This window comes from Aethalodelphis obliquidens, unplaced genomic scaffold (genome assembly GCF_003676395.1).
Source record: "Aethalodelphis obliquidens isolate GAN/ISIS:26980383/991018 unplaced genomic scaffold, ASM367639v1 scaffold42, whole genome shotgun sequence".
Taxonomy (NCBI): domain Eukaryota; kingdom Metazoa; phylum Chordata; class Mammalia; order Artiodactyla; family Delphinidae; genus Aethalodelphis; species Aethalodelphis obliquidens.
This window is the reverse complement of record NW_020837986.1, coordinates 7,242,809-7,251,426: the sequence shown is the minus strand read 5'-3', so window position 1 is coordinate 7,251,426 and position 8,618 is coordinate 7,242,809. Positions and strand designations below refer to the sequence as shown.

The window sequence follows — 8,618 nt, the reverse complement described above, 5'->3', positions numbered from 1 at the left end:
TTTATTTACACAGATTACCCTGTAAAATACGGAATAGGAGAGGATTTCTAATGAAAATCAAGCCTGGAAAGGAGACAGACTCTCTTTTAGGGCAATAAGGCCCAGGGTACACGCAAGCTGGGGATGAGCCTTCCTGTTGAGCTGCATCTAATTGTTGGAAGGGAGAGAGAAAAACCTCTCCTTTTAACCCACAGTGTACACGGGGACCTGCCATTGCAGCCTCTTCCCTTTTGAACCATTTTCTTCCCAGTGGAAGGAACATTCTGCAGTTGGAGTTGGATCCCAATTTAATAAGGCAATAACCAGAGAAATGCATTTCAATTGATTATTAAGTGTTAGTTTATTAGGGCTCAGTAGCTCTGACCCAAATAGCTGCTAAGCAGTCATTAAGCATAAAAGAAGATGTTTCTGTTTATATATTTTGTTTATTTACCATCATGAACAGGCATTATTGCATCAATTAAATGTCGATTAGGGGCCCATGATTTGAATTAGATTGCATACAAGTCATTTTCATGTCTCTTTCGTAGATATAATCCATTTCTGTTTTAATACTAAAATACGGTCTGATCGAGGCATTAGAGGCTGTTCCTGGTTGGCACGACAAGGTGGTTTCTGTGCATTTCTAGAGCTGATCATTCCTTTTTGGTGTCTGCAACCTGGAACCGGGTGACAATGCATTCATTCATTAGTGCTTATTCGCGGAGGTGCCTTTTCCCCATTGTGATTCTTTGCTTTTTTTGAGTTAATTTCTTAAAACACAGAACAAAACAATAACCCTCCTATCACAAAACCCTTAGATATTTATCTCCAAGTTTGCAGAATTAAGTTGCAGAAATAAAACTAAGTTCTCTGAAATCAGCATTGAAATCAGCAGCATTGAGATCAAGGATGATGCACTGGGAAGAAGATATAGTTTTCCTAGTCCCTGAGTTCAGAAGCATCGAAATAACGTATTTTAAAGGCATTTTTTTCTTTTCTTTATTCTTTGAAAATGTTTTTTATTTAACAATTTTTAAAGGTTACTTTCCATTTACAGTTATTACAAAATATTGACTCTATCCCCCGTGCTGTACAGTACATCCCTGAGCCGATCTTACACCCAATAATTTGTACCTCCGGCCCCTCCCCCCTCCCTGTAGGTAGCCGCTAGTTTGTTCTTTATATCTGTGAGTTTGCTTCCTTTTTTTTTTTAAAACAGCCTTTTAAAAATAGGTCAAAGGAAAATTTAAACAAATTTCTAAGTTGATAGGAAAAATACTTAAAAAAAATGAGATCCTGTGGAAATGTTCTTGGCTTTTAAGTCAGAGGAGAAAGGACTTGAAGGAGAAATCCCTGCTGGATTGGGCCCCGTTGGATCAGAATGGAACCTCCCTCATCCCCAGAATTTGTCCTTCTTCTGCTGTAATCACTGGGTCGGCAGAAGTAGGACTCCCCATGGGAACCTGGGGACCCAGGTCTTCCGGGGTGGGAACCCGAGGCCAAGTGCACGTGACTGAGCCTTCTCCCTACCCTGACCCCCAGCCCCACTCAAAGAGGCTGCTGAGCGAGGCTGCCCTCGGTCAGTCCTACGGGGGCAGCATGCTGGGTAGAGGGCAGTGCAACCGGCCAGTCTCTGGCTACAGCCACGTGGGAGCTGGCAGGCCGGCAAGGCTCAGCCACTCCTCGCCAGCTGTGGAGGGGCAGCCCTTGGACTCCAGGAAGGGGTTTATTCCAGGATGAAAGAAAGATGAGGGTGCTGAGGAGAGGGGTGGGGAGAGAGTGACCTGCTTGGAGAGGCTGGTCATTTGCTTATTGAAGAGTTTCCCAAGTTCTTCTCTCCCATTTCCAGCCCAGAAGTTTTCAAGCTTTTTTTTTTAAGCAATAGAACTCTTTTGCCAAAAGACATCCCATGTGAAAGTCCAATATGTAAAAAGCTCAGGCATAGTTGAAGCATTGGGGGTCGGGTGCGACTCACTTGCCAGCTCAGCCCTCCACCCCATGGTGTCCCAGGGCATCTCTGCAGAAACCCTCTAGCTCCGCAAACCCCGCCTCAGTACGCGCTGACCCCAGTCTCAAAGCCAGTTCCCAGTCCAGGCCTGCCTGGGCTCACCACAGAAAAATCACTGGGGATGAGAGCTTCTTCTCAAAGTCCCAGGCCCCCCTGGGTCTCTAGGGCTGGATTTGGCCTAAGAGTATCCTTTTAACAAGATCCCCAAATGATTCTAATGCAGTTCGCAGCACTAGTAGGAGTGAGGGTGAGGCTAAGGGAGGTGCCTCGGGCATGGCATTTACAGAGATGCTCAGTCTCTGGGGCTCAGCTTGTACCTGCACAACCTCGAGGGTGGGTACCTCCTTCAATGTGACACCCTAGATCCCTCACTCTCCTGAACCCAGTCCTGGCCCTGGCAGTAACCTTACAAAAGCCACCACCCACCACGCTATGGGGTGTACCTACATACAGAGGTGCTCAGATGGGGGTTGAGTGAATGAAAGCTATTCATCCTGCCACAGAGAGCTGCTTCCTGGTTCTCCATGCAGCAGATGGCAAAGAGAACGGGCTGGTGGCAATATTCATAATAATTTGTATCACAGTTATTCTAAATTTAAGTTTTGATGCTTATGAGGTACAAGACACAGTGAGAGACGATTTACAAACATTCCCCAGTTTTCCCCTCATACCAACCCTGTGATATTAAACCCCTGTTGTCAATGGGGAAGCTGAGGCTTTGGAAGGCTAAGGTCTTATCTAAGTTCACACTGCTATTTGGTGAGGGAGTTGAGCCTCACAATCATGTCTAACATTCCCCAAAGCTTGGGATCTTTACCTTTATGTTGTATTGAGAATCTGGGTATATGGACTTTGGTCAGTCATGGCGATGATGGCTCCAAATGTCCTTCACTCTAATAGGATGCCCCCCGTTATGGTCTGTAGTAACTGTGTATGTGTGCCCTGCAAGCATCCCCATCTGCTTTCCCTGAAGCAAATCTCACCCCAACCCTGACCACAGAGGTCACATGACCTAGGCTGGGCCAGTAAGAATCCCCCATTCCCTTGGACACTGGGATTGGTCCAGAGGTGGATGTGGGACTCAAGCCAAACCAATCACATGCCTTCCCCAGTAATTTTCAGTTAGGAACTGGGAGAGAAGCTGTCTTCCTCGGGAGTCACTGTGCTGGAGGGAGGTGAGGGACTGCTGGCAGCCAGAGAGCTAGGAGAGAATGCTGACAGAGATAAGAGGAGAGGAAGCCAGACCTGGTGACCGAGTCCTGCTGGTAAGATCTGTCTCCAGTTCTATGAGTTGCCTGGGAATGTGGTCTTCTCAGCTACATCAGAAAATTTTATTTTTTGCTTTAGGCTAATATGAATTAGTATTCTGTCACTTGCAACCCAAAGAATCCTGACTAATTCAACATCCAATGTTAATATCATAGTCCCTCCTTTCTGAGCCCTCTCCAAACCACCTGACATCCCACCAGTGGCCAAATGCATTTTTTATTTGTAATTGTGGTGAAATATGCATAACATAAAATTTACCATCTAAACGTTTTTAAAGTGTGCACTGTGGTGGTATTAAGGACATTCACATTCTTGTACAACCATCACTGTCACCCATCTCCAGAACTCTTTTCATCTTGCAAAACTGAAACCCTATGCCCATTAAATAATAATTCCCTTTCCCAGCCTCTGGTAACCACCATTCTACTTTCTGCCTCCATGAATTTGACTACTCTAGTTATCTTGTATAAGTGGAATCATACAATATTTGCCTTTTTTTGTCATTAGCTTATTTCACTTAGCATAATGTCCTCAAGGTTCATCCATGTTGTAGCATAAGACAGGATTTCCTTCCTTTTTAAGGCTGAAAAATATTCCATTGTGTTTATATAGCACATTTTGCTTATCCATTTATCCATCAATGGACATTTAGGGTGCTTCCACCTTTTGGCTTTTGTAAATAATGCTCCTAGGAACATGAATGTGCAAATATCTCTTTCGGACCCTGCTTTCAATTCTTTGGGGTATGTATCTGGAAGTGGAATTGCTGAATCATATAGCGGTTCTGTTTTTAATTTTTTTGAGGAACCACGTACCATTTTCCATAGTAGCTGCACCATTTTGCATTCCCACCAACAGTACACAAGGGTTCCAATGTTTCCACAACCTTGCCAACATTTATTATTCTCTCTCTCTCTCTCTCTCTTTTTTGTAGTAGCCATCCTGATGGATGTGAGATGGCCTTAATGCATTTTTTTCCCCTTTTGGCTGCACTGCACAGCTTGTGGGATCTTAGTTCCCCAACAAGGGATTGAACCCGGGCCCTCAGCAGTGAGAGTGAGGAGTCCTAACCACTGGACTGCCAGGGAATTCTCAATGCATTTTTAATAATGGCATCTGTAACAGTTTTGCTACATAAAAACCATCCTAAAATCTGACTTAAAACAATGACTATTTACTGAGCTCCGGATTCTCCAAATAGGCAAAATGGGCTGAGCTCAGTTGAGTGGCTCTTCTGGTCTTGGCCAGACTCACTCATGTGTCTAAGGCGTTGACTGGTCTAGGATTACTTCAACTGAGATGACTCATTGGAGCTTTAGGCCATCTCTCATCCAGCAGTCTAACCCAGATTTGTTCTCATAAAGGTTGGGCTGGGTTCCAAGAGAACAAAGCAGGTAATGTCTCTTGAGACCTGGGCTTAGATGTGGCACAACATGCTTTCTCTAAATTCCATGGGTCAGAGCAAATCACTGGCCCAGCCAGATTCAAGTGGTGGGGAAATTTACTCTATCTCTTGATGGGAAGACCTGCAAAGTCAAATTGCAAAGGGACATGGATAGGGGGAAGTGAACAATTACCACCATTTCTCCCAAATCGATCATAACTTTTCAATACGTTTTCCTATCATGACAAAAATTTGCATTTCAGATTCACTCTGATGGACTCACCCAATTCATAAGATTCAGAGATTCTGATTCACCTATAGGACTAGACTCTGCTGGGAATCATGGAATCAAGGCCAATTACAGTAATTCCTCATTCGTTTGCCATAAGCAGTTGACTCAAGGTTAGCTCTGTCCCTGTGGCCCTGCATAAGGGCTGTCTGTTAACGCAATTGGCTTTACCATCAGCTTTAAAAGATGCTAACTCAGACCCTCTCCTCAAAGCCCGCAGTGACAAGGGAGCCTCTGCAGAGCTCCAGAGCCTGATTAAAGAAAGCCAAAACTGAACGAAGACCAAAGGCTTCCAAAGCTCAGTGCCTTCCCAGTAACCGGATGAATATAGGCTAGATTCAAATGGTCAGAGCTGTTGCTGGGGAAGCACGGGGCAGCAGGCAACCCCAAGCATTCTGGTCACCTTGTAAATCAGTCTCTGGAGGCTAATCTGGAAGATTTGCAGAGAGTTTCCCACTTTATTATTTGGTTACTGCTGCAATAATGCTGCATAACAAATCACCCCAGATTCAGTGGCAAAAAAGAACAAGCATTTACTTTTCTTCCTTATGGGTCTGTCTGTGGGTTGGCTGGGGTTCAGTTGGTCTTGGCTGGGCCAGGCTGAACTCCAGGAAGTGGGTTGGGTTCAGATCTGCTCCACCGAACTTTATTCTCCTTGGACCAGCAGCTCCCCAAAGCATGGTCTTCAAACAGAGAATGGGAGGAGCTTGGAGGGCAAGGAAACAGTCCTTGCACATTTGAGCTTCTGTTTGGTCAGGGCTGCTATCCTTCTACTGGCCAAGTGAGTCACGTTACCAAGCCAGACAACGGGGCAGAGACATAAGCTTCTCCCTCAGGAGGAAGCCCTGCAAGTTACATGACAAAGGGTGAGATGCACAATCTTAACGTGGTGAAGTAAGAATTGGGACCAACGATGCAGTCAACTGTATTTACCTAGAGGGGTTTGGAGATTGACCTACTGGGCTTAAACCTAAGCTGTGTGCAGGTCAAGTTTCATACGTATTTGGGAGTGTCTGATAAACTTTTGGGCTGGATGGGCAGGAGGCTAGTTACAGGAGAAACTGAGCATTCTTATGTGAGCTCCTTCTGGGGTAATACAGAGCCAGGTCAAGGAGCTTATCCAAGTAACAAAACCTCACTCCTTGAAAGAAGCAGTCATCCTGATTACTGCATGAGTTGAGTTCTCTGGGTTCATCGCCTGCCTGGCCCCCTTCCTCACCTTTGACTCATGACTGGTTCCTGGGGAGAGTTATTATTTCAGTAAAACTCTGTGAATTATTGGGGACTAAGCGGCATTAATTACTGTGAGTCTCCTGTGGGGAAGTTAATATGAGGCGGGAGACAGGTTTTCTCCCCCAAATCACAGCCCCTCATTGTGGGACTTGGAAACCCTACTGGCCCCAGAGCATCTGCAATGGCTGTGCTTGGCACGGGGCAGGGCATGGAAGTGCCCAGTGGCAGTAGAAACCGTGTCCTAGAGAAGCAAAGGTACCCACAGGAAGTGGCGTTGGTGCCCACCTGCCTGAATGACAGGTTCCTAATGGGTGGGGAGAGGCAAGATGGAAGAGTGAGGAACAGGTGAGCATGGCCTCCTGGGATCTAGCCTTGGAGACAGTGTATTCACCAGTCTTGGTGTCACTCTCCAGCACAAGAAATGGTCCCAGCCACACTCAGACTCAGGTCTGATGTCTAAGTAGCCCTCCCCAGACTTCAGGGATACGACGGGTTAATTCAATCTTAGCAAGTGATGACAGGGCTTGCAAATGATTTTTTTCAACACCATTCTTTTGTTCATTAAGTATTAAGTATCTTCTCTGTGACAGTCACCGTAGTGGGGACAGTTGAATAAAAAAACACTTCCTCCTTTGAGAAGCTCATCATCTAGTGTAGGGCAAACTCTGGCCTGTGGCCCATCATCTTTTTTTGTAAGTAGAGTTTTATTGGAACACAGCCATGCTCATTTGTTTATATGTTGTTTCTAGTTGCTTTGGTGACAAGGGCAGAGTTGATTGGTTGGGACAGAGACCATGTGGCCTCTTATGACTAAACTATTTACTAATGGCTGTTTACAGAAAAAGAAAATGCCCATCAGTAGTCCATTGAAAAAGACAAAGTGATAAGTAGGCAATGACAATATAGTGTGATAGTCCCGTGACAGAAGTAAGTGTATGGCTTTGGGGGTGGGGTGGGATCAGGGAAGGCTTCCTGGAGGAGGCAATGTCTAATCTGAGACCTAAAGGATGAGTTTAGTAATTTCAGCAAAAGGTGGGGAGAGATCGCTGACAGAAGAAAGCATGAAAAAAGGCAAGAGGTAAGAGTGAACATGGGGTTTGGAGCTTAGAGTAGCTGGAATCTAGGGTGAATAAGGAGCCAAAAGAAGAGGCTGTAGGTAGTGCTGGCAGCATGTTGGGGCTCTGATCGCTGTTGAGGAAGTTGATATTTATCATTGGGAGGAGGGGGTATGCTTTGCACTATGCAAATGATATGAATATTGTTTGCTCTTTATTCCTTTTTCAGCACTGGATTTTACTGTTTCTGATTCACAGATGTGAAAATGGATGTGGCAGTAAAGAAATTGGCATTTATGGTGACAGGGATGGACAGAAGCATGAATCCAGTGTGCTTGCACATCCTTTGAGTGCTGGGGGTGAGTTCTGGTTAGAAAGTTGGGGCCACTCCCTGGCCTTGTCTCTGGGCTGTCCAGTGACCAAGATTAACTGGTGATCTCTGTGATAGGCATTTTAAGACTTATTCCAGCCCCAGAGCATCCTGTGCCCACACTCAGCCTTCCCACTGGGGCCACTACTTGGGACAGGGCTCCCTGAGCTGTGGACTCAGCTCTATGTCTGGTCGTTCTTCCTCTTTTCATGCATCAAACCTAGGCCCTTTGTCATCAGGCCCTACCTCTTTGGGGCCAATATGATCTGCACATCCGTACTCATGGTAAAACTCCATGACTCAAGGCAGCCACCCTTCATTACTTGAGTGCGAGCCACAGCATCGTCACTCCCCTTCTTGTACCCAGGGAAGACTTACCAGGGGATCACCAAACTTCCCCGCTGAGTCCAGACACAGCCTCAGAATCCTGCTCAACACAGCTCTCCATTGATCAGCCAACATACTTATCCTTTTCTCAATCCAGGGAGAATGTTGAGCTCATACGGTACTTTCGGCACAAACCTAACCATTCCCCCCAGGCAGCCTGTCTTTTCATCAGCTTTGTTTTTGAACCAGAATTCAATGCAATTCAGCAAACGTTCTCTGAGAATCCACCAAGTGTCAAGGAGCAGGGATGAATAAACATGGTTTCCTTGCCCTAAGGAGCTCACATGCTGATGCGAGACATTAATTTCAGCTACCTCGGAAGGCAAACTTCCCCTGCTGTTGTTCAGTGTGGTCCTGGGCATGTGCCGTGCAAAACTGGACTCAGCCTTTCGCATCGGAGATGGGGTCGTCTCTGGATGTGGCTGTGTGGCCCGGAACTCAGCATCTCAGACCAGTGGGAAGGAGAAATGCAGGTGGAGAGGTGGGAAGGACCCCAGGGGAATGGCAGCAGCTCAAGGTAAAAGATGAAATCAGGTTTGGGCCAGACTGGGATCAATGAACAGTGCATCTGGCCTGAGTGATGGGTATAGCATCGGGGTCCCTGGAATGTTCTAAGAAGGCAGTGTGCTCTGGGGATCTTC

The 8,618-nt window shown here is 46.0% G+C and overlaps 1 long non-coding RNA gene across 1 annotated transcript; it reads left to right on the top strand.

Annotated features, from left to right (window-relative positions):
- The first annotated feature begins 3,149 nt into the window (after positions 1-3,149).
- LOC113605195 (uncharacterized) lies at positions 3,150-8,260 on the top strand. Its single transcript, XR_003427075.1, has 2 exons — positions 3,150-3,255; positions 7,479-8,260. It is a non-coding gene; the product is annotated as an uncharacterized LOC113605195 (long non-coding RNA).
- Positions 8,261-8,618: the final 358 nt, after the last annotated feature.